The sequence below is a fragment of the Cervus canadensis genome, chromosome 20, assembly GCF_019320065.1.
Source record: "Cervus canadensis isolate Bull #8, Minnesota chromosome 20, ASM1932006v1, whole genome shotgun sequence".
NCBI lineage: Eukaryota > Metazoa > Chordata > Mammalia > Artiodactyla > Cervidae > Cervus > Cervus canadensis.
Window position 1 is genome coordinate 28,150,464 of NC_057405.1, and position 27,268 is coordinate 28,177,731.

The 27,268-nt window shown below is 37.9% G+C and overlaps 1 long non-coding RNA gene across 1 annotated transcript; it reads right to left on the reverse strand.

Annotated features, from left to right (window-relative positions):
• Positions 1-238: 238 nt before the first annotated feature.
• Positions 239-22,743, reverse strand: LOC122422934. Its single transcript, XR_006264030.1, has 3 exons — positions 22,700-22,743; positions 18,440-18,442; positions 239-380 (listed from the first exon to the last, which is right to left on the reverse strand). It is a non-coding gene; the product is annotated as an uncharacterized LOC122422934 (long non-coding RNA).
• Between the last annotated feature and the right edge of the window lie 4,525 nt (positions 22,744-27,268).

Here is a 27,268-nt window from a genome sequence, read left to right on the forward strand (position 1 = left end):
TTGTATAGTTCTTCTGTGTAGTCTTGCCACCTCTTCTTATACCTTCCACTTCTGTTGGGTCCATACTGTTTCTGTTCTTTATTGTGCCCATCTTTGCATGAAATATTGCCTTGGTATCCCTAATTTTCTTGAAGAGATCTCTAGTCTTTCCCATTCTATTGTTTTCCTCTATCTCTTTGCACTGATCACTGAGGAAGGCTCTCTTATCTCTTCTTGCTATTTTTTGGAACTCTGTATTCAGATGGGTCTTTCCTTTTCTCCTCTGCTATTGGCTTCTCTTCTTTTCTCAGCTATTTGTAAGGCCTTCTCAGACAACCATTTTGCCTTTTTGTATTTCTTTTTCTTGGGGATGATCTTGGCCACCACCTCCTGTGCAATGTCTTGAATCGCCATCTGCAGTTCTTCTGACACTGTCTATCAGATCTAATCCCTTGAATCTATTTTGTCACTTTCACTGTATAATTGTAAGGGCTTTGATTTAGGTCATACCTGAATGGCCTAGTGGTTTTCCCTACGTTTTTCAATTTAAGTCTCAATTTGGCAATAAGGAGTTCATGATCTGAGCCACAGTCAGCTCCCAGTCTTGTTTTTGCTGACTGTATAGAGTTTATCCATCTTCAGCTGCAATATATACTAAATGTGTTTGATCTTAAAAATAGTTCTGCCCATTTTTCAAAAATAAATATTTATTCAACATTCTATAGCATATCCTCACTTTAGCCCTCAAAAGTTAAATAATATTTCTTAAGGATATCATATTGTACTTTAAAACAAATGTCAAGCACTCCAGTAATGGGATAGTGGTGCTGTGATTACGTGGTTGGTGTTTTTCTTTTAAATGTTCAATTACTGATGATACAAACAAGTGTTCACAAGATAAATGATATGATCTCTTGGGTTTACTTTAAAATGTTTCAGATACTTGGAAAAATAAAGGTTGGAGAGAATATATAGAACAATAGTGCAGAATGTTGGCAATGATTGAAGCTGAAACAAGAATAAATGGGCTCATTATATTAGTCTCTCTTCTTTTGTATATTTTTTTAAATTTCCAGAATCAAAACATGAAACAAAAAGATATTTTGACCAAATAAAAATCACGCAGTCTCTATTTAAATGAGAAAGGCACAGTAACAGTGAGATAAATCAATTTATATCAATAAAGATGATGTAATTTTGATTTTATGCTTTAAAATGTTCACATTAGTTACTTTCTATGATATAATTAACTTACCAGAAAGTGTTAGTAACTCAGTCATGTCCGACTTTTTATGACCCCATGGACTGTAGCCCCCCAAGCTCCTCCTGTCCTCGGAATTCTCCAGGCAAGAAACTGGAGTGGGTAGCATTCCCTTCTCCAGGGGATCTTCCTCACCCAGGTATTGAACCCAGGTCTCCTGCCTTCCACCTGGATTCTTTACTGTCTGAGCCACTAGGGAAGCCCAAGAATTACCTTAGCATGGATCTAGACAGCTTTAATTACATAGAGTCCAAATTTTTATTTAGTATGTTTAAATGCTATGTTAGGTATTTATATCAATAAAAAGTTAACTTGGGAATAAAAATGTGATCTTTCTTAGAAAAGTGAAATTGTCTTATGTTCATCAATTCCCATACTTCTCAACTGGGCTTGCAAGTTTGCACACCCTCTGAGGTGACAAGGAGGCCTCTCCCAAGAAATGCCAGGTAGTGGTACCTCGTGATAGCTCATTAATCTTGCTGCAGTTCCTTTTGCACAAAAGATGTTCTGGACAGTTTTCTGACAGAAGACTTTTAGGCACTATTTATTGACATATATTTTTAAGAATATGGGCAATAATATGTAATAATTACTAAGCAATATCCATTGTTTGCTTTATGCAAGAGAAGGGCTACTAGGTGGTTCAGTGGTAAAGACTCTGCCTACCAATGTAGGAGACATGGGTTCGATCCCTGGATCGGGAAGATCCCCTAGAGAAGGAAATGGCTACCCACTCCGGTATTCTTTCATGGAGCATTCCATGGACAGAGGAGCCTGGTGGGCTGCAGTCCATGGGGCCGCAAAAGAGTCAGAGATGACTTAGACTAAAACAATAACAGCAACAAATGCAGGCAAAATGAAACTACCTATTCATAGCAGATAAGTAATAAAATGTTATCTTAGTTTATATGGATTTTAATAATAGTGTTTGTGGTCTATATAAGATTTTATCTACATATGAGGAGGAAAATTCTTAAACACTTTGTTTTTCAACAAAATCAGCTGCTTCATCATCACACACACTAACCTGAACTCACATGCTGCTCCTTATGTTGATGGGTTGTGCTTGACTGCCACCTGATGGCTGGCCTCCTCCTTACAGAGGGATTTTCCTCTGACCCTCTGGCATGAGGCAACCTTGCATCAACCCAACCCTCCAAATGCTAAATTAAAATAAGACATTCTTTGTCAGACAGATAGACCATTCTACCCAAATAGTGGACTCCTGAACTTTCTAACAAGTAAGATATACATTTTGAAATATATAACCACTTCTGTTCTATAATGGTCAAATATGCTCTACTAATACAAAAGCAGAAAGGCAAAAACATTAATAGTTATTTGTTATTTTTAAATAATCTATAATGTTTTAACATCTTAGTTTAGTCGCATGAGTCACCAAAAGATTAGAAAATTTGGAATCAGAAAACAAGAAAGTCAGAAAACTAAAATCACATGCCTAGTGTGACCTTTGAGCTAGCGAAGAAAGTTATCCTTGTTTTGAGTAGAAAAAGATAATTTTGAAATATTTACTTTTTTTCCTCCATACTTTCTTGCCTCCCCCATGCCCAAGTAAGTAAGAGAGCTGTTAAGAGAACAAAAAAGAAAAAAAATCAATATTCAGTGCATTCTGGGTCATCAGGTAGGCAACCATAAAGTTTACACCATATAAATCTATTGAGAAAATAGTAGACTCTTTGCAACCCTATGGACTGTAGCCTGCCCGGCTCCTCTGTCCATGGGATTCTCCAGGCAAGAATACTGGAGTGGGTTTCCATGCTCTCCTCCAGGGAATCTTCCCCACCCAGGGATCAAACCCACATCTCTTATGTCTCCTGCATTGGCAAATAGGTTCTTTACTACTAGCGCTGTGCCGTCTGGGAAGCCCAGAAGGAAATATGTCCAAGCAACTCCTTCCTCTGCCTAAAAGAACAAATATGAGGTCACCTGAACCCTGATGTGGTGGGCAAAAGCCTGGGGAGGAGGGGTCTGGAGAAGCCTGGCTCATCCTCAGGGGATCACAGGGAAAGGAGGAAGGTCAGAGTCAGATGTGGGCAGCACCACTGGTGCTCAAAACTATGTGGCTTGCAGAATTTCTTCTACCGGATATTATTCTTCCTTCTCATTTCTAGGCCAAAAAAGGTAATAGAGAGATCGGTACACCCATCATCCTGTCAGATCATTGCTTTCTATTTCTGAAACCTGAAATGCGTTTTCTGCTGCCATTTCCTTCCCTAAGCCATCGTCTGACCTGAATTTTCTATTATTCTAAAGTGAAGTGAAGAGAGGTGAGAGTCGCTCAGTTGTGTCCGACTCTTTGAGACCCCATGGACTATACAATCCATGGAATTCTTCATGCCAGAATACTGGAGTGGGCAGCCTTTCCCTTCTCCAGGAGAATCTTCCCAACCCAGGGAGTGAACCCAGGTCTCCTGCATTGCGGGTGGATTCTTTACCAGCTGAGCCACAAGGGAAGCCCAAGAATACTGGAGTGGGTAGCCTATCCCTTCTCCAGCAGATCTTCCTGACCCAGGAATCGAACTGGGGTCTTCTGCATTGCAGGCGGATTCTTTACCAATGGAGCTACTCACCACAATAGGACACAAACTTCCTGCTGCCTTCATTTTTATCACATAATCCTACCCACGCATCAGTTACAGATCCACTGCTCTTGCCCACTTCCATGTCTTCCTCCTCTCAAAGTCATATCCATCCTCTTATTTCATTATTTCACACTATCCTGTATGCTCTGTGAGTCCAAATATTCCCAGCCCGGGAGACCCTTTCCCTCTCCTTCACACCCTTCATTCACATGTTGTGATGCCTACCTTGTTATTCCCATCTGCCTACAGATCAATGGTCCTCAACCTTCACTGTAACTAGAATCACACTAAGAGTATTTTTTTTAATGTTCTCTCTTAAACACAGAGTATCTGATTTAATAAGTCTAGAAAGGAGCAATGTGGATCAGTATATTTCAAAAGCTCACGAGGTGATTTTAATTTAGGCCAGGTTACACACAGCAACAAAGGCCCCATGCAGCCAGAAATAAATAAGTTATAAAACCAAACAGAAAAAGGAATTAATTCAAATAACTTTTGAACCCATTACTCCAGGTCCTTCGTTGGATACATTCTAAGGACAAAAAAAAAGAAATGTTAAGATTTTACTTGGTATTGCCTTGTTAGTAGTGATATTGTATTGAAACTCTTGAAACTATTTTACATACTTCTTTAGACATTCTAAATAAGTTAATGTTACTGCTACTAATGAATGAAGATTTTCATTGTAAAAAAATTTAGCATATATACTTTAAAAAAACAAGAGTAAATGCTGAAATGTTCATTTTGACTTGTATTAATTTTTAAATTAAATGAGAACAATCTCTAACACATGAAATTAGGATTATATCCAATTCCAGAAAATAACTTTTCCAAGTGACTTTGTTTTTCTGTCAGTTTTATTGAGGTATAACAGACATGCAGCACTATGTAAGTTTAAGGTTTATAGCATAATGACTTGACTTACATACATCATGAAATAATGATCGCAGTAAGTTCAGTGAACATCCATCGTATCATATAGATACAAAACAGAAGAAAAAAAAGTTGTTTTTCTTATGTTGAGAACTCAGAATTTACACTCTTAACAACTTTCATATATAACATCAACAGTGTTAATTCTATTTTTTGTATTGTACGTCATATCTTTAAGACTTACTTATCTTATAACTGGAAGTTTGTACCTTTTGATTGCCTTCTCCCAACTCCCCCTCTCCCAACCCCTTACCTCTGGTAACGACAAATCTTGTCACTTTTCTGTTAGTTTTTTTGTTTGTTTGTTTTGAGAGTATAACTGACCGACAACAGTGATTCACAATACAGTGATTGAATATTTGTATATACCACAAACTGATCACACAAGTCTAATTACCATCTGTCATCAAACAAGTTATTATAGTATTATGAACTATATTCTCTATGCTGTGCATTACGTTCATGTGATTTATTTATTTCATAACTAGAAGTTCATATCTCTTAACCTCCCTTATCTATTTCACTTATCCCTGCAACCCCCTCCCCTCTGGCAACCACCTATTTGTTCTCTGTATTTATGAGTCAGATTGATTATGTTCTTTACAACCAAAGATTGAGAAGATTATACAGTCAGTAAAAACAAGACCTGGACCTGACTGAGGCTCAGACTCCTCAACTCCTTATTGCAAAATTCAGGCTTAAATTGAAGAAAGTAGAGAAAAACAACTAGGCCATTCAGCTATGACCTAAATCAAATCCCTTATGATAATACAGCGGAGGTAATGAGTTGATTCTAGGGATTAGATCTGGTAGACAGAGTGCCTGAAGAACTATGGATGGAGGTTCGTAACATCGTATAGGAGGAGACCAAAACCATCTCCAAGATAAAGAAATACAAGAAGGCCAAGTGGCTGTCTGAGGAGGCCTTACAAAGAGCTGAGAATAGAAGAGAAGTGAAAGGCAAAGGAGAAAAGGAAAGATATACCCAAATGGATGCAGAGTTCCGGAGAATAGCAAGGAGAGATAAGAAGGCTTTCTTCAATGAACAATGCAAAGATATAGAGGAAAAAAGTAGAATGGGAAAGGTCTTTTCAAGAAAATTGGAGATATCAAGGGAACATTTCATGCAAGGATGGGCATGAGAAAGGACAGAAACCACAAACCTAACAAAAGGAGAAGAGACTAAGAAGAGGTGGCAAGAATACATAGAACTTACCAAAAAAGGTCACCAAAAAAGGACCCAGATAACCACAATGCTGTGGTCGCTCACCTAGAACCAGACATCTCGGAGTGTGAGGTCAGTGGGCCTTAGGAAACATTACTGTGAACAAAGCTAGTGGAAATGAGAGAATTTCATCTGAGCTATTTTAAAATCTTAAAAGTTAATCTTGTTAAAGTGCTGCACTCAATATGCCAGCAAATTTGGAAAACTCAGCAGTGGCCACAGGACTTGAAAATGTCAGTTTTCATTCCAGTCCTAAAGAATGTCCAAACTATGGTACAGTTGCACTCATTTCACATGCTAGCAAGGTTATGCTCAAAATCCTTCAAGCTAGGCATCAGCAGTATGTGAACTGAGAAATTCCAGATGTACAAGCTGGATTTAGAAAAGGCAGAAGAACCAGAGATCAAACTGCCGACGTTCGTTGGATCATAGAGAAAGCAAAGGAATTCCAGAAAAACATCTATTTCTGCTTCATCGACTACACTAAAGCTTTTTACTGTATGGATTGCAACAAACTGTGGAAAATTCTTAAGGAGATGAGAGTACCAGACCACATTATTTATCTCCTGATAAATCTGTATGTGGGTCAAAAAGCAGCAATCAGAATAACGGACTGGTTCAACACTGGGAAAGGAGTACAAGACTGTATACTGTCACCCTACTTATTTAATTTCTTTGCAGAGTACAACATGCAAAATGCTGAGCTGGATGAATCACAAACTGGAATCAAGATTGCCAGGAGAAATATCAACAACTTCAGATATGCAGATAAATACCACTCTAATGGCCAAAAGTGAAGAGGAACTAAAGAACCTCTTGATGAAAGTGAAAGAGCAGAGTAAAAAAAAAGCTGACTTGAGTCTCAACATTCAAAAAACTAAGATCATTGTATCTGGTCCCATCACTTAATGGCAAATAGATGGGGAAAAAAAATAGAAGCAGTAATAGGCTTTATTTTCTTGGGTTCCAAAGTCACTGCAGACTGTGACTTCAACCATGAAATTATAAGATGCTTGCTCCTTGAAAGGAAAGCTATCACAAACCTAGACAGTGTTTTATAAAGCAGAGACATTATTTTGCTGACAAAGATCCATCTAGTCAAAGCTATGGTTTTTCCAGTAGTCATGTACGGATGTGAGAGCTGGATCATAAAGAAATCTGACTACTACAAAGCCACAGTCATCAAGACAGTGTGGTACTGGCACAAAGACAGAAATATAGACCAATGGAACAGAATAGAAAGCCCAGAGATAAATCCACGAACCTATGGACTCCTTATCTTTGACAAAGGAGGCAAGGATATACAATGGAAAAAAGACAACCTCTTTAACAAGTGGTGCTGGGAAAACTGGTCAACCACTTGTAAAAGAATGAAACTAGAACACTTTCTAACACCATACACAAAAATAAACTCAAAATGGATTAAAGATCTAAATGTAAGACCAGAAACTATAAAACTCCTAGAGGAGAACATAGGCAAAACACTCTCCGACATAAATCACAGCAAGATCCTCTATGACCCACCTCCCAGAATATTGGAAATAAAAGCAAAACTAAACAAATGGGATCTAATGAAACTTAAAAGCTTTTGCACAACAAAGGAAACTATAAGTAAGGTGAAAAGACAGCCCTCAGATTGGGAGAAAATAATAGCAAATGAAGAAACAGACAAAGGATTAATCTCAAAAATATACAAGCAACTCCTGCAGCTCAATTCCAGAAAAATAAATGACCCAATCAAAAAATGGGCCAAAGAACTAAACAGACATTTCTCCAAAGAAGACATACAGATGGCTAACAACACATGAAAAGATGCTCAACATCACTCATTATCAGAGAAATGCAAATCAAAACCACAATGAGGTACCATTACACGCCAGTCAGGATGGCTGCTATCCAAAAGTCTACAAGCAATAAATGCTGGAGAGGGTGTGGAGAAAAGGGAACCCTCTTACACTGTTGGTGGGAATGCAAACTAGTACAGCCACTATGGAAAACAGTGTGGAGATTTCTTAAAAAACTGGAAATAGAACTGCCATATGACCCAGCAATCCACTTCTGGGCATACACACTGAGGAAACCAGATCTGAAAGAGACACGTGCACCCCAATGTTCATCGCAGCACTGTTTATAATAGCCAGGACATGGAAGCAACCTAGATGCCCATCAGCAGATGAATGGATAAGGAAGCTGTGGTACATATACACCATGGAATATTACTCAGCCATTAAAAAGAATTCATTTGAATCAGTTCTAATGAGATGGATGAAACTGGAGCCCATTATACAGAGTGAAGTAAGCCAGAAAGATAAAGAACATTACAGCATACTAACACATATATATGGAATTTAGAAAGATGGTAACGATAACCCTATATGCAAAACAGAAAAAGAGACACAGAAATACAGAACAGACTTTTGAACTCTGTGGGAGAAGGTGAGGGTGGGATGTTTCAAAAGAACAGCATGTATATATCTATGGTGAAACAGATCACCAGCCCAGGTGGGATGCATGAGACAAGTGCTCCGGCCTGGTGCACTGGGAAGAACCCAGAGGAATCGGGTGGAGAGGGAGATGGGAGGGGGGATTGGGATGGGGAATAAGTGTAAATCTATGGCTGATTCATATCAATGTATGACAAAACCCACTGAAATGTTGTGAAGTAATTAGCCTCCAACTAATAAAAAAATTAAAAAAAAAAAAAAGAAAGAAATCTGAGCACCAAAGAATTGATGCTTTTGAATTGTGGTGTTGGAGAAGACTCTTGAGAGTCCCTTGGACTGCAGGGAGATCAAACTAGTCCATCCTAAAGGAAATCAACCCTGAATATTCTTTGGAAGGACTGAAGTTGAAGCTCTAATATTTTGGTCACCTGATGTGAAGAGCCAACTCATTGGAAAAAAACCTTGATGCTGGGAAAGATTGAAGGGAAGAAGAGAAGGGGGCGGCAGAGGATGAGATGGTTAAATGGCGTCACTGACTCAATGGATGTGAGTTTGAGCAAACTCTGGGAGATAGTGGAGGACAGAGGAGCGTGGTGAGATACATTGCATGGGGTCACAAAGAGTTGGACACGACTTAGTGATTGAACAACAGTATCTATGAGCCTATTTCTGTTTTTTTATGTTTGTTCACTTGTTTCTTAGATTCCACATGTAAGTGATATCAATAATATTTGTCTTCCACTGATTTATCTCATTTAGTGAGCACAATACCCTCTAGGTCTACCCATGTTGTTTGAAAATGGCAAAATTTATTCTTTATTGACTAATATCCAAGTGACTTTAAAATACTAAATGTGATTGTACACCTTTAGAAAGATATACCCCATGGATATACCTATATACCCTAAGGATGAAAATAACTAAAAAACTAAAAAAAAAAAAAATTCATTAACTATTTTCAGTAATCATATTGTGGACAGTAGTGTTATTCTCAGATTATTATGCATGTAATACATGATAAAGCAAATGGGTAATTATGTGACATGCTAATCCTTTCATTCTTGGTGTCACTGAGAACCAGAATTCTTGGCATGGAAGAGAAGAAATAAAAATGTAAGACAGAGCAGTTAACAAAAATCCCATAATCTTAAACTTGGATATATTATTGTAATTCAGTATATCATTCTTCTCAAAAAGAAATTCCTGGCTCTCTCTACTGGAAAGGCCTAGAAACAATGATTATCCCATTGGCAATGAGCATTCCTAGAGCAGAGACCATGTTAACTGAAATCCCATTTCACACTGAGAGAAATCAAGACTCTTTGGGAGAAGTGGTTCATTCCAGGTTTAGGACAGAGAAGAAGATGAGACTGAAATATTTTACACCATAAGGCAAGGAGATTCTCGAAGACTAGTGAAGTTGTGTCTTGATTTGAAGAGGCTTCCCCTGGCTCAATCTAGGATAACCTGAGCATCAAAAAGACTAAAAACAGTGAAGGGTTAAAGCATATCAAATTAAAAATGGAGTCGCTGAAGGTACGAGTGAGCAGAGGGAAAAAAGCAGTGGGAGGGGAAAACTCTTCCTGATAGAGAAATGACAACCAATAACTCCAAAGGCTTGAAAGAATTTTTTAAAACTCACCATTTTGCCTTCCCCAATGTAATAATTAATTTAGGCAAAAGGCATTAATGGATGATAAAATGACTGCCTAAAAGTTGATGAGGAACAGTATATTTGCATGGTCTCTAAGTTCTAACTTCAAAGAGGAAAATAGAGCCATCTGGTAGTCTGCCCTTAGCTAAGTGATCACACTTTGCACCACTGATCAGGAGATAAAGGAACTTTCTGAGCCTCTTGTGCAATGCAGTAAGTGCACATCAACTGTGATTCTGCTTTGCCAGAAATGTTTAATCTAAATCTCATCGAAGGACACCAGAGAACAAACTCAGAATGTGAGACATTCCAAACGATAACTACATAGTCTGTACTCTCCAAAAATAGCGGTCATAAAAAACCACACAACGTGGAGAGAATGTTCTAGGTTAAATCACACAGCAAGAAAATATAATGCATCATCCTTGATCACATCCTGAGTCAAAAAATCAAAACCAGTTATGAGTTACTTTGTGTACAATTGGGGGAATTCTAATATGAGCTATAGGTACTCAGTCGCTTCTGCTGTGTCTGACTCTTTGCGACCCTACGGACTCTAGCCCGTGGTGGGACTCTAACTTTTCTGTCCATGGGCTTCTCCAGGCAAGGATACTGGAGTGGGTTGCCATGCCTTCCTCCACAGGATCTTCCCGACCCAGGGATTGAACCTGTGTCTCTTAGGTCTCCTGCATTAGCAGGTAGGTTCTTTACCACTTGCAATACCTGAAGTTAGATGATATTATTCAAGTATTGTTTTCTTAGATATGATAATGGTAGGAGAATGTTCTTATCCTTAGAAAATGAATGCTGAGTGTCATAATGCCTTCCATTTATCTTCAAATGGTTTAGAATGTGTATATATACATATATATACACACATATATATAAATTATCCATAGATAAAATATATATTTCACATATAACATACATAATATATAGAATTTATAGATAGATGGGTGTTCATTGTACTTGTCTTTCAAATTCCTGTAAGTTTAAAATTTTTCAAAATAAAAAATTGGAGGGAAAAAGCCCTATGTTATTTGCTAAGACTGTTACAAAACTGAAAGCTTATGTGAGGCAAAAAAGAGAAGCCTACAAATGCCGTGAGTTTTCAAAGCTGGGGATGTCACTAGAGATTAGGAAAGACGTCATGGAAGGGACTGCATTTTCAAATGTAAGGGTTTTGAGTTAGGAAGGACCTTATAAATCATCTAATTCCACTCCCTCCTTCTGAAGACGCGACAGCTGAGAGGCTACAGGGCTCACACAATGTTCCGCACACAGCTGTGAAATGTAAAGCACTGAACCCATGGTGGCTTTCCCATGAATCTGCTTATTGAGCAACTCCTATATACAAGCCGCCCTACCTCCCATCTCAGATGGGCCCAGAAGGACACTCTAAATAAGGAAAAGCCCATAGAAGTTAATCATTCCAAGTTCCGAAATACAATTTAAATGCTAGAAAAACTGCTGGCCTTGAAGATGGAAAGGGTTCGTGGGCAACTTCTAGAAGCTGGAACACACTCAGCTAACAACCAGCTAGGAAGCTTCAGCCCATGACCGCAGGAAACCGCATTCTGCCAACAGTCTATTAATAAATAAGTACGAAAAAGTCTTCTCCCCTAAATTCTCTAGAAAAGAATGGAGCCCTATGGACACTTTGACATTAGCCCAGTGAGATGCACACTAGACATCTGACCTGTAGAACTGCAATATAATAAATTTGTGTTTTTTTTTTAAAAAAAAAGATTTGATTGAGCAAAAACAGGAACACAGGAATGTAGCACCACTGCAACATAGGAAGCATTAAAAGACTGATGAAAATCCCATGGATTTAAACTTCTGTATAAACATTCCAAATAAAAGCAAATTCAATTTCTAAAATTTAAGCTTTTGTTTCTCATATGTAATATCTGTACTACTCTGGAGAATTTTAAAGTTATTCCAAGTTTTATTGATGCTTCTTTTCCCAAGATGTGTATGCAGTTGGGCATATAACCTCAGTTAGATAGTGGCTATCGATTGCCATCATCAGCTCCTATATGGAAAAAATGTATTTTCAAAGTTAATGAAAGCCATGATTGGTATTTTTTGATAGTCAGTTAAGCCTTTTAATTATAAAGCCATATAAAAATGAGCAACATATAATGAAGTAGTCTCATGGCATGAATAAGGATGGTCCAATAGATTAGAAAAGAAATCTTAATTTTTAGGTGATTGGATTAAGGATTAATAAATACATGCATCACTTTTTTTCTCACTTGGCTAAGTCATAAGTCTAATTTTGAAATTCAACTAATCTCATTCAAAGCTCTGTTACTAGTTTTCAAATCTAAAGTAGAGCAATATTAACATAACAAATACTTATAGAGGTTGTTAATGAAAGACAACAACAGCAAATAGAAAAATAATGGAATAAAATAATAGGTGGAAACTCTTACCACAGCCACTGTCACTGCTTTCCAAAAGCTTCTGGGCATTGTATTTTGCTAAGGAATTCAAAGATGGAAAAGTTTAGAAATCGTTTCTCTATTTTGAAGTGTACAACAGAAAACTGTGTTCAAATTGTCTTCCCTTAGTTAGTTCAAAAGCAAAGTAAAATGACAGTGCACAAACGTTTTCATCCGGTTTGCGAGGTTTCATTGTACATCCAGCCTATCGAATACATTACTTTAATTATTTTTTTGTGTGGGAAGTATTGTCTCATACCCAAGCATGCTCTTTATTTGGTCAGACTGGAAATTCAGAGAAAAACAACTAAGACAATTTTCATTTTTGTATTTGTGGGTGTCAAGTCTGCATTGAGGAAATATTTGTCATGCTCACCACATTTTTGTCATGTACTTGTTTCCCAGAGCCAGTGTAGGACTTTGAAAAGGGAAGAAAGGCCGCTGTGTCTCACCCTGGAGAAATGCTCACTGCCTCCCATCTGTACTTCTGGAGGAGAGCCAAGCCAATCTTCCTGAAACAACTTTTCAATTCTGAATCTTGCCCCAAATTTCCCAGGGTTTCCCTTTTGTCTCCTGCCTGAAATCCAAGCTCTCCAACCTGCCTCTAATGATTCCCCTCCCATCAAAAACACACCAATAACACGGCCAAATAGTCCACCTCTGTCCCTTTGCTCGTCCTGCTACGACTTCTAAGAATGACTGTTACCACTAATCATTTCTCAAGACCCAACTAACGGCCTCTCTCGTTCACAGGAACTTTCCTGATCCTCGTGTTCACATACTAACTGTCTCTGAATGCTCATAGTATCTCGTCTGAACTTTTTTTTTTCCTTTTGGCATTTAATAAAATATTCCCTTGGACCCTAGCCATTTTTATGATCCACCTTCTACTCTGGTTGTTGGAAAATTGTAACTGTATGCCATGGGAGCAGTAATGATTGGTAAATCTTTAGTAGATGGTATTATTGTTTGTGGTTATTCACGCCCTCTTTCTTCATGAATAAAATGTTTCCCCAGTCCCTTTTACTTTGGGCTCAAGACATCTGACTTGCTTTAGCCAATGGAACGTTTGCTATGTATTACTTCCAAACAGAAGTTCTTGAGGAATTGAAAGATTTCAAAACTCTCCTAGCTTCTGTGCCCTCTGTCATCAGAAAAGCATAAGGCTTTTCTTTAGTTTAGGTCTCAAAATAAGGATATAGGTAGAGGTTACTCAGCTTGCAGTTTGGAGTAAAATCACATCTAAACAGTAGGTGACAAGATGAACCTGAAGAAGAAATAAATATTTGTTATTGTAAACCACTGAAAATTTGAGATTGCTTACCATATAGTGAAAGCTGATGGATATAATATCTAATATTTTGTAAACACTATGTCCTGTATCCACAATATCTCATTTAACTGATAAAATAATCTTATGTGTTACATACTTTTTTATCCCCTTTTTATAGGTGAGAAAGCAATGATGAAGTAAAGTAACTAATCCAAAACACACAGTGCTGTAAGATTTTAGAATCAGACACATCTAGCTTAGAAGTTAGATTCTACCACTTATCAAATACAGCGTCAAATTCATAATACAATCGCACTAAAAATCGGTCACATGTAAAACAGAGATACAATTAACCTCTTCTCACAGTATAATTCTAAGGGCTATTGGGGGATGAAATAATGTGTGAATGACCAAACAATTTAGTGACCGAGTAAGTCTTAATTTACATCACCCCTAAATTAGACCCTGAGATAAACACTTGATGTGGGTAGTTTAGAAAGCTTCACAAAGCTTCTTTGTGAAGAAGTGGGGAATGAGATAAAGGATAAGAAAAGTCAATTAAATAGCTTAAAAGCTGGAGAAGTTTTGGGGAAACAGACTCAATCACACTAAGACATCATGTGGAATATGACTCAGATGGCCAAGTAAGATCCTATCAGGATCTTTCACAAATAACAACTAAAAACTCTATACAAAAAAAGAAGGAACGGCAAATAAGAAAAACTGGAAAGTGAAGTCACTGGAAAGTGAACAAGCAGATTCTGGAACAATCACAACTTGGAAGAAGGATCAGAAGAGGATGAGTTTTCCATCATTACAAATTTTACCCTGAGGGCAGACCGAAGTGAGCACTGCACAGCATGCCTCAAACTCTAATAGAAAACAGTCTTTCTGGCCCAAAGAACTAGCAGATGGAATTTAGAGCAATCACAGGTCCTGAAAAGTTGAGAGGATGAGGAGAAGGATGTGAGCCAGAAAGACAGTCCTAAATTCCATTTATAAACTCTGCTCAAGTCTCTGAACTAGGGCATATATGAAGGGACCAGACTCCAATACCTCAGCTAAAGGCAAAATAGGGGTTTGAAGCTGCTGCCCAAGAAAATGTCTTTACAGTTTGAGTTTGGCCAAGTTAATTTCTCACTTTAAAAAAATGGGGAACTCTTTGGAGAAATATAATATAGAGTCTTTACTTCAGAGCATCCCACAATGTCTAGCATAAAATCCAAAATTGCTCAACTTGTGAAGAACCAGAAAAATGTGACCCATTTTCAAGAGACAAGACCATGAACCAATTCTGGTCTCAAAATCATCTAGATGTTGAAATTAGCAGACATGGATTTTAAAAACAGATTTTATAACTCTGCTCATTGAAATAAGAGAAAATTTACTTGTATTAATGAAAATGTAAAGAATCTCAGCAGGGCAAAAAAAGAGAAACTATTAAAAAAGAACCAAAAGGAAATTCCTGAACTTAAAAAAAATGCAATTTTGAAACTAAACTCTCACTGAACAGACTTAACAGCAAATTGGATATGACAGAAAAATCAGTGAACTTGAAAATAAAAGTATCCAATCTGAAGGACAAAATATTAAAAAAAAATTTTTTTTTAGGGAATTCCCTGGTGGTTCAGTCAGGACTCTGCAATTTCACTGCAGAGGGCCGGAGTTCAATCCCTGGTCAGAGAACTAATATCGTGAAAGGCACATGGTGCACCAATTAAAAAAGTATTTTTTTTAATTAAACTATTTTTTAAGTTCCAGAATCTTAGAAACCTATAGAGCAGTAATGGAAGTTTAACATACTTATATCAAGGTCCCAAAAGGAAAGCATAGAGAAAAAGGGGAAGAAAAAAGTGTTCAAAATATAAAGGCCCAAAGGTCTACATCTGGTGAAAGACAAAAATGTAAGAGTGAAGATGCTCAGAAAGAAAAATACAAAGAAAACTACACCTGGGATTTCTCCGGTGCTCCAGAGGTTAGGACTCCACACTTCCACTACTGGGAAGTGTAGACTGCTTCCTAAAGCAATCACAGTTTAGATACCTGGTCAGGGAACTTAGATCCTACAAGCCAGGCAGCCCCATCCTCCCAAAAAAAAAAAAAACTACACCTGCACACATCATAGTCAAACTGCTAGAAAGCAACATTGAGGAGAAAATCTTAAAAGCAGCCAGAGAAACAAGATACATTGCCAAAAGGGGCACAACCATTTGGCTACACACTGACTTCTTACCAGAAACTAGAGAGATCAGAAGACAGTGAGACAATATCTCTAATGTACTGAAAGAAAAAATAAGCTGTCAATTTATAACTCTATATCCAGTGAAAATGTCTTTCAACTACAAAGGCAAAATAAAGACATCTTCATACAACAGAAAACTAAAAGAAATTCACTACAAGAAATGCTTTAAAAATTTTTTTTCTGTAGGTTGAAAGAAAAATGAAATCAAATGGAAATTGAAATCTTCAGGAAGAAAGAAAGAGCTTTATATATTGTGACTATGGGTAAATATGAAAGACTACTTTTTCCTCTCTTAAAAAAATACATGACCACTTAAAACATATTAATCATTGTCTTGTGGGATTTATAATACATGTAGATATAATACATATGACATTTACAGCATAAAAGGTACTGGAGGGGAAAGTTAATTGATTTATAAGAAAGTTTCATGGTTTCTACATTTTTATGTCAAGCAGTTACCAAAAAGAATATAATGTTAAGAGGTCTAGCTAAAAAGTCTGTAGATAAATAAAATAGAAGTCTTTAAAATATCCAAATATCAAAAGAAGGCAGACAAGGAAGGAAAGAGGAATAATACAGGACACAAGCAGAAAACTCTTCTGCTGCAAATGTCTAAAAACTCTCAGCAAATTTAATAAACATCTTTTTTAGATGCATAATTGAACTCTCCCAAAAGGGACCAGAAACTAAAAATCCAAGTGACAATCAAGTGACTCAATGCTACAGCTACAGGGGAGGGGAGTGAAATTTCCAGGTGTACAAGAAAAGATTGTACAACTCAACAGCTTTGTGACTCCTTGATTGATAAAGGAGTTTAGTTCCCATAACTGCCCATCTGCAAGATGGCGCCTTTCCACTAAGAGAGACATCCTTGGCCTCTCATTCATCCTCCAAGTCCCTGTCTAACTGGAGATTCTGCCTCCATTGTGTTTCTTTTTACTATAAGCAACAGAAGACTGACATGGGGGGTGGGGAAGGGTGAGTGTGGAGAAGTCCTGGACCTGACTCTGCTTAAGTCAACTAGGGTGATACGCCCGAGTGCTTAGTCATGTCCGACCCTTTGCAACACTTTGGACTGTAGCCCGCCAGGCTCCTCTGTCCATGGGGTTTTCCAGGCAAGAATACTGGAGCAGGTTGCCATTTCCTTCTCCAAAGGGATCTTCCTGACCCAGGAATCGAACCTGCATCTCCTGTGTTTCCTGCATTGCAGGTGGATTCTTTACCTGCTGAGCCATCGGGAAAACCCAGGGTGACTTGCCTTTTCCTAAAGCAATCACATAGCAGACACAATATTCTGATTTTCCATTTAAGTTATATTCCCACTCCTGGAACAAAGGGTGAGATCAATACCACTTAAGCTATTGTGGCAGACACTTTAGTACTTCTGTCACATCACCTTGTACCTCTTATCTCAGCTTCAACTGTAATAGAAACTTCTGTGCATCCTGAACCCATCCCACCCCAAGCAATTTGCGCGGTGTTTCTGTACTTTTCTGCCCAAAGGCTTTCCAAAGCTTGAGGAGTTTGCTCAACGCACACACACGCACAGGCTAGAAACACAGAGGAATTAATGTCCCTAGTTGCAACGTTCAACCAAATAGAGATGAAGATAACAGATTAATTCCCCAACATCCCAACTCAGAGAATCTTTGAAAGGGTTGAAACCCAGTTGTTCACAGTAACCAGCTTGGAAACTCATTCTTAATCGACTTTTCCTCATTCCATATGTCATTCTTCCTACTCCTTCTCTCCTCCCAAGTAGACCTCCCAAGTAGACCACCTGCATCAAGTCCTAATCTTAAGCTGTTTAGGGGAATAAACTATGTGGATTATGTAATTATTATGTAGTAAGCTTTGTGGATTAGAAGTAAGATGGAGGATGATTTCTCTAAAAAAAAAAACTAGAACATGATCACCAAAACGGTGAGTGTATCTGAGTAACACGAAACAAAAAAAGTCTACCACAAACCTACTATCCCCTAACCTTCTCCCACCTACTTAGAGGAGATCAAGCTTTCTCATCTACTCTAGAGAGACTCCCAAGAGATTGCACAGTCTCTGGCCTGAGTGGTAAAAGGCGACAAACTGTGGATACTGATTCAGGTCCTCTTTTTTTCTTTTCTTCCCTAAAGTTATGCAAACTCAAATTCATCAACTTTGTGTTCTTCTGAGGGTCACTTCCACAAACATATTCATCTCTTTTCAACTTCTGCCTCTTTTTTGGCTGCTTGTATAGCTTGTGCTGGCTCCCAAAGTTTTTGTCCTTGTCTCTGGCAGAATTAGCTTTGAAGATAGGGCTTTGTTCAGTTTACCTTGATTTTATTGCCTTTTGATTAGTCTCCTCAACCAGTAGATTCAAAAAAGTAAAACACTATCTTTCCTTTCTTCTCCAATGTCAGACTTGGTGTTGTATAGGATCCAGAGAATGCAAATGAGAACCAACAGTATAGGAACTCGTACCCTGTTGATGGGAATGTAAATTGATGCAGCCACTATGGAAAATAGTATGAAGGTCCTCAAAAAAACTAAAAATTGAGTTGCCATGTGATCCAGCAATACCACTCCTGGGCATATATCTCTAGAAAACTCTAATTCGAAAAAATTCATGCACACCAATGTTCATAGCAGCACTATTTACAATAACCAAGACACGGAAGCAAACTAAATGTCCATTAACACATGAATGGATAAAGATGCCATATATATGCACAATGAAATATTAATGAGCCATAAAAAGAATGAAGTGATGCAATTTGCAGCAACATGGATGGACCTAGAGATGACCATACTAAGTAAAGTAAGTCAGAAAGATAAAAACAAATATATGATATCACTTCTATGTGGAATCTAAAATATAACCTAAATGAACTTATTTACAAAATGAAAAAACTCAAGGACATAGCAAACAAATTTATGATTACTGAAGGGGGAAGGGGGTAGGAATGGATAAATTAGGATTTGGGATTAGCAGATACAAACTACTGTGTATAAAATAAACAATGAGGTCCTATTGTATAGCAGAGGGAACTATATTCAATATCCTATAGTAAACCATAATAAAACAAAATAGAAAAATATCAGATAAACCCAAATTGAGATGGTCTATGAAATAAATGGTTTTTATTCTTCCAAACTGTCAGTCAAGAGCAAAGAAAGAAAAAAACAGTTCTAGATTAAAGGAGACCAAAGACACATGACTACTAAATGCTTACATGTGATCCTGGACTAGATCTTGGGCTAGAAACAAAAAAAAAGTTATATAAAGGATATTATTGGGACAATTGACAAAACTGGAGTATGAATTATAGATAAAAAGCATTGTATCAATTAACTTTTTTTAAGTTTAATAACTGTACTGTGGCTTTGTAGGAAGATATCTTTGTGCTTTGGAAATTGGCAAAGGGGTATCAGCCGTACAGCCTACTGTCAAAAAAAAAAAATTCTGAAATGAATTTATTAGCAGACACAGAAGTGGCCGCCCAGACAAAACTCATTTGAATGACCATTTTCTAAAACTACAAAGTTGTAAAATTGCTCTGTTAAAGAAAATGAAAGGAGAAAAACACTGTAGAGAAGAAAACTTCGAAAGCTATACTAGACAATATATAGAATTCATTGAAATTAAACCCACTAATCCTTTTGAGCCCATTTCAAATATTTTTTCTAACAATCCCCTTTGTCCACCCTTCTGATCATAATAATCTCAAAAATTACTTTTGTACACATCAAAAAAGGTTGATCTCCTATTATACAGAGTGAAGTGAGTCAGAAAGAGAAAAATAAATACCTCTAACACATATACACAAAATCTAGAACAATGGTACTGAAGAATTTATTTACAGGGCAACAGTGGAGAAACAGACATAGAGAATAGACTTATGGACATGAGGAGAGTGGGGAGCGGGTGAGATGTATGGAGAGTAACATGGAAACTTACATTGCTGCTGCTGCTGCTGCTGCTAAGTCACCTCAGTCGTGTCCGACTCTGTGCAACCCCAAAGATGGCAGCTCACCAGGCTCCCGTCCCTGGGATTCTCCAGGCAGGAACACTGGAGTGGGTTGCCATTTCCTTCTCCAATGCATGAAAGTGAAAAGTGAAAGTGAAGTCGCTCAGCCGTGTCCGACTCTCTGTGACCCCATGGACTGCAGCCCACCAGGCTCCTCTGCCCGTGGGATTTTCCAGGCAAGAGTACCAGAGTGCGGTGCCATTGCCTTCTCCAGGAAACTTACATTACCATATGCAAAATAGATAGTCAATGGGAATTTGCTCTATGGCTCAGGAAACTCAAACAGGGGCACCGTATCAACCTAGAGAGGTGGGATGGGGAGGAATATGGGAAGGAGTTTCAAAAGGGAGGGATTCATGTTGAGGTTTGACAGAAAACAGCAAAATTCTGTAAAGCAATTATACTTCAATAAAAATAAATTAATTTTTTTTCATTTATTTTTATTAGTTGGAGGCTAATTACTTTACAATATTGTAGTGGTTTTTGTCATACATTGACATGAATCAGCCATGGATTTACAAGTATTCCCCATCCCGATCCCCCCTCCCACCTCCCTCTCCACCACATTCCTCTGGGTCTTCCCAGTGCACCAGGCCCGAGCACTTGTCTCATGTATCCAGCCTGGGATGGTGATCATTAACTTTTTTTAAAGTGTCATCTCATTAGTTCAGTTCAATTGCTCAGTCGTGTCCAACTCTTTGCGACACCATGAACCACAGCACGCCAGGCCTCCCAGCCCATCACCAACTCCCAGAGTCCACCCAAACCCATGTCCATTGAATCGGTGATGCCATCCAATCATCTCATCCTCTGTCGTCCCCTTCTCCTCCTGTCCTCAATCTTTCCCAGCATCAGGGTCTTTTCCAATGAGTCAGCTCTTCACATGAGGTGGCCAAAGTACTGGAGTTTCAGCTTCACCATCTGTCCTTCAAATGAACACCCAGGACTAATCTCCTTTAGGATGGACTGGTTGGATCTCCTTGCAGTCCAAGGGACTCTCAAGAGTCTTCTCCAACATCACAGTTCAAAAGCATCAATTCTTTGGCACTCAGCTTTCTTTAGAGTCCAACTCTCACATCCATACATGACTACTGGAAAAACTATAGCCTTGACTAGACGGACCTTTGTTGGCAAAGTAATGTCTCTGCTTTTTAATATACTGTTTTAGGTTGGTCATAACTTTCCTTCCAAGGAGAAAGAGTCTTTTAATTTCATGACTGCAATCACCATCTGCAGTGATTTTGAAGCCCAGAAAAATAAAGCCAGCCACTGTTTCCACTGTTTCCTCATCTATTTGCCATGAAGTGATGGGACCGGATGCCATGATCTTAGTTTTCCGAACGCTGAGCTTTAAGCCAACTTTTTCACTCTCCTTTTTCACTTTCATTAAGAGGCTCTTTAGTTCTTCTTCACTTTCTGCCATAAGGGTGGTGTCATCTGCATATCTGAGGTTATTGATATTTCTCCCAGCAATCTTAATTCCAGCTTGTGCTTCCTCCAGCCCAGCGTTTCTCATGATGTACTCTGCATATAAGTCAAATAAGAAGGGTGACAATATACAGCCTTGACGTACTCCCTTTCCTATTTGGAACCAGTCTGTTGTTCCATGTCCAGTTCTAACTGTTGCTTTCTGACTTGTATACAGGTTTCTCAAAAGGCAGATCAGGTGGTCTGGTATGCCCACCTCTTTCAGAATTTTCCACAGTTTATTGTGATCCACACAGTCAAAGGCTTTGCCATACTCAATAAAGCAGAAATAGATGTTTTTCTGGAATTCTCTTGCTTTTTCAATGATCCAGTGGATGTCGGCAATTTGATCTCTGGTTCCTTTACCTTTTCTAAAGCCAGCTTGTACATCTGGAAGTTCACGGTTCACGTATTGCTGAAACCTGGCTTGGAGAATTTTGAGCATTACTTTACTAGTGTGTGAGATGAGTGCAATTGTGCAGTAGTTTGAAAGGCATTGCCTTTCTTTAGGATTGGAATGAAAACTGACCTTTTCCAGTCCTGTGGCCACTGCTGAGTTTTTCCAAATTTGCTGACATATTGAGTGCAGCACTTTCACAGTATCATCTTTTAGAATTTGAAATAGCTCAATTGGAATTCCATCACCTCCACTAGCTTTGTTCATAGTGATGCTTCCTAAGGTCCACCTGACTTCACATTCCAGGATGTCTGGCTCTAGGTGAGTGTGAATGATCACACCTTCATGATTATCTGGGTCGTGAAGATCTTTTTTGTTTAGTTCTTCTGTGTATTCTTGCCACCTCTTCTTAACATCTTCTGCTTCTGTTAGGTCCATATTATTTCTGTTTTTTATTGAGCCCATCTTTGCATGAAATGTTCCCTTGATATCTCTAATTTTCTTGAAGAGATCTCTAGTCTTTCCCATTCTATTGTTTTCCTCTATTTCTCTGCACTGATCACTGAGGAAGGCTTTCTTATCTCTCCTTGTTATTCTTTGGAACTCTGCATTCAGATGGGTATATCTTTCCTTTTCTCCTTTGCTTTTCGCTTCTTTACTTTTCACAGCTCTTTGTAAGGCCTCCCCAGACAGCCATTTTGATGTTTTGCATTTCTTTTTCTTGGGGATGTTCTTGCTCCCTGTCTCCTGTACAATGTCACAAACCTCTTTCCATAGTTCATCAGGCACTCTGTCTATCAGATCTAGTCCCTTAAATTTATTTCTCACTCCCACTGTGTAGTCATAAGGGATTTGATTTAGGTCATATCTGAATGGTCTAGTGGTTTTCCCCACTTTCTTCAATTTAAGTCTGAATTTGGCAATAAGGAGTTCATGATCTGAGCCACAGTCTGCTTCTGGTCTTGTTTTTGCTGACTGTATAGAGCTTCTCCATCTTTGGCTGCAAAGGATATAATCAATCTGATGTCAATGTTGACCATCTGGTGATGTCCATGTGTAGAGTCTTCTCCTGTGTTGTCGAAAGAGGGTGTTTGCTATGACCAGTGCGTTCTCTTGGCAGAACTCCGTTAGCCTTAGCCCTGCTTCATTCTATACTCCGAGGCCAAATTTGCCTGCCAAATTTTACTCCAGGTGTTTCTTGACTTCCTACTTTTGCATTCCAGTCCCCTATAATGAAGAGGACATCTTTTTTGAGTGTTAGTTCTAGCAGGTCTCGTAGGTCTTCACAGAACCATTCAGCTTCTTCAGCATCTCATTAGACTTGGCCTAATTATTCACATAGATTCAGGGCTTCCTGGGTAGCTCAATGGTAAAAAATCTGCCTGCCAGTGCAGGAAACCCGAATTTGATCTCTGGATCAGGAAGATCCCCTAGAGAAGGAAATGGCAAGCCACTCCAGTAATCTTGCCTGGAAAATCCCATGGACAGAGGAACCTGGCAGGCCACAGTCCATGGGGTCACAAAAGAGTCAGACATGACAATGATTAAACAACAACAACATATAAAAAAGGCTCATCTCATTAGGTTTGGCCTAATTATTCACATAGATGTAGCAAGTGCCAAATAGCCATACAGGCCTCCTTGAGATCTTGCAATCCTACAGCCATATAGTATTGAACAAGTAGTAAGGCTGCCATATTAACTTCTGTCTGGACATTTTCATAAGGAATCTCGGACTGAACTTCTAAAAACCACTCATTTGCTCTCCTGAGATTATGACATGAGGCCTAGGAAGTTCCTTTCACCATGTTAAACCTGAAATATCTACAAATTTGGGTGAATTTCTCTCTAGAGGTCACTAAAATTATCTTAGTTTCCTGACCTAATTAGCCATGTTTACCACCTGTGAGGCTGGAATGCTATAAGCAAGTCACCAAGCCACGCTTCCTTGGGGGATTCTGTAGGCAAGTCTTTCATAAGTAAAATCAATTTTTTCTTGATGTGACATGTCATGCTTGAATAAGCATTATTCTTGAATATGCTAGGGCCCTGTACTCACAACCGATTTGTCAAACTATATTCTGGAAAACAAAAAAAGAAAGAGAGAACAGATTCTTACTGAATTTATGCAAATAATATTTTGCCATGAAAAAAGGAGACTCGGTGAAGTTTTAATTGCATTTTTTAAACTTTTTTTGAGATGACTCAAATACCATTAAATTCACTTTTTTAAAGTATATGATTCATCAGTTTTGAGTATTCACAAAGTTGTGCAGCTATCACCATTATCTAATTTCAGTCCACTTTCATCACTCCATAAAGAAACCCCATGTCTATAAGCAGTCACTTTCCATTTCCCCCACTTCAGTCCCTGGCAACAACTAATACACAGATGGCCCTCGACATAAAATGGTTCAATTTACAAATTTTCAACTTTACAATGGTGTTAAAGCAAAATGCATTCAGTAGAAACCAAACTTCAAATTTTGATTTTTTTCCTGAGCTAGCAGAATGATACTCTCTCATGATGCCTGGCAGCAGTAGCAAGCCACAGCTCCCACTCAGAGTCATGTGACCACAAGGGTAAATAACCAAAACCTTTATAAGCATTCTGTATCCAGACAACAATTCTATTTTCACTTTCAGTGCAGTATTCAACAAATTATGTGAACTATTCAACACTTTATTATAAAATGGGCTTTGTGTTAGATGTTTTTGCCCAACTATAGGCTGATGTAAATGTTCTGAGCTCACTTACAGTAGGTTAGGCTAAGCTATAATGTTTAGTAGGTTAAGTATATTAAATACATTTTCAACTTATGATATTTTTAACATATGATGGCTTATTGGGACATATCCTTATCATAAGTTGAGGAAGATCTGAACTTCTGTTTCTAGGGATTTGTCTATTCTGTATGTGAAAGTATGACAGTGAAAGTGTTAGTCACTCAGTCATGTCCAACTCTGCGACCCCATGGACGGCAGCCCGCCAGGCTCCTCTGTCCATGGGAATTTTCCAGGCAAGAATATTGGAGTGGGTTGCCGTGCCCTCTTTCAGGGGATCTTCCCCACCTAGGAATTGAACTCAGGTCTCCTGCATTGCAGGCAGATACTTTACCATCTGAGCCACAAGGGTATCCCCTATTCTGTATATTTTATGTAAATTAAACCATGATCATGTAAATTAAATATGTGACCTACTGTGTCTGATTTTTCCACTTACCCTAATATATTTAAGATAACTCCATGTTGTAGCATGAATCTATACTTCATTTTTCTGCATGTGGCTGAATAATATACCATTGAATGTATATACCACATTTTGTACATCCATTCCTCAGCCCAGGGACATTTGCATTTCTTCCACTTTTTAATATTATGAATAATACTGCTATGAACATTTATGCCCAAGTTTTCGTTTGTACAAAAGTTTTCATTTCTCTTGAGGGTATATCTAGAGTTGAAATTGCTGGGTCATATATATTTACGTTTTTGAGGAATTTCCAAACTGTTTTCCAGTGATGTACCATCCTACATTCCCACCTTTGATATATAATGGTTTCGATTCCTCTACACCCTCACCAACATATGTCATTTTTTTTTTTTATTATATCCAGTGAGTGTGAGGTGATATCTCATTGTGAGTTTGATTTGCATTTCCCCAATACTTTGGTCACCTGATGCAAAGAACCTACTCATTGGAAAAGATCCTGATGCTGGGAGAGATTGAAGGCAAAAGGAGAAGCGGGTGGTAGAGGGTGAGATGATTAGAGAGCATCACCGATCAATGGACATGAATTTGAGAAAACTCTGGGAGATAGTGAAGGACAGGGAAGCCTGGTGCGCAGTCCACGGGGTTTCAAAGAGTCAAACATGACTTAGCAACTGAACAGCAACAAACACTAATGATGTTGAGCATCTTTTCAGTGTTTAAGGGTCATTTGTACACCACCTTTGGAAAAATGTCTATTCTGATCTCTTGCCCATTCTAAACTGTGCAATTTGTCTTTTTAGTTTTGAATTATAAGAAATTTTTTATATTCTGGGTACTATACATTTATCAGATGTATGATATGCAAATATTTCTCCTGTAAATTGTCATTTTGCTTTCTTGGGTCCTTGGAAGCACAATTTTTAATTCTGAAGTCTAATTTATGTATTTTTTCTTTTATTGCTTCTGTTTTTTTTTAAGTTTAAGTATAGTTTATTTAGAATATTATATTAATTTCAGTTATACATGTTGACCTAGTATTTTATAGATTATATGTTATTAAAAGTTATTAAAAATAATGGTTATAATTCTCTGTGATGTACAATGTATCTTTGTTTTGTTGCTTATCTATTTTATACATAGTGGTTTGTATTAATTACTCTCATACCCCATTCTGCCCCTCTCCCCTTCCCTTTTCCCCACTAGTAAACACAAGTTTGCTTTCTATACCTGTGAGTCTTTTTTTATTTTGCTATATACATTCTTTTTTTTTTTTTAGATTTCACATATGAGTGATATCATACAGTATTTTTCTCTCTTATTTTGCTGAGCATGATATTTTCTAGGTCCACCAATATTGCTGCAAATTTCATTCTTTTTTTTGGCTGAGTAGTACTCCATTGTATGTGTATGTGACACATCTTCCTTATCCATTCATCTGCGGGTGGACACTTAGATTGTTTCCGTATATTGGCTATTGCAAACAATGCTGCAGTGAACATAGAGATGTGTGTGTATTTTTGAATTAGTATTTTCTATGAATAGGTACTCAGAAGTGGAATTGCTAGATCTTACAGTAGTTCTATTTTTAACTTTCTAAGGAAATGCCATACTGTCTTCAATAGTGGTTGCACCAATTTACATTCTTATCAACAGTGTGCAAGGATTCCCTTTTCTCCACATCCTCACCAGTATTTGTTATTTTTAGACTGTTTGATGATAGCCAATGTGATGGGTGTGATGTAATATGTCATTGTTGTATTGATTGCATTTCCCTGAAAATTAGCAATGTTGAGCATGTTTTTATGTAACTTTTAGCCATCTTTATGTCTTCTTTGGAAAAATTCAAAGAATTATTCAGATCTTTGCTCATTTCTTTGTTTGTTTGATATTGAGTTTTATGAGTGGCCTACATATTTTGAATACTAACCCCTAAATGGTTGTATCATTTGCAAATACATTATCCCATTCAGTAGATTGTCTTTTGAATTAGTCAATAGTTTCCTTTGCTGTGCAAAAGCTTTTTAAGTTTAGCTAGGTCCCATTTGTTTATTTTTGCTTTTGATTCCTTTACCTTCAGAGACAGATCAAAAAAAAAAAAAATATTGCTACAATTTAT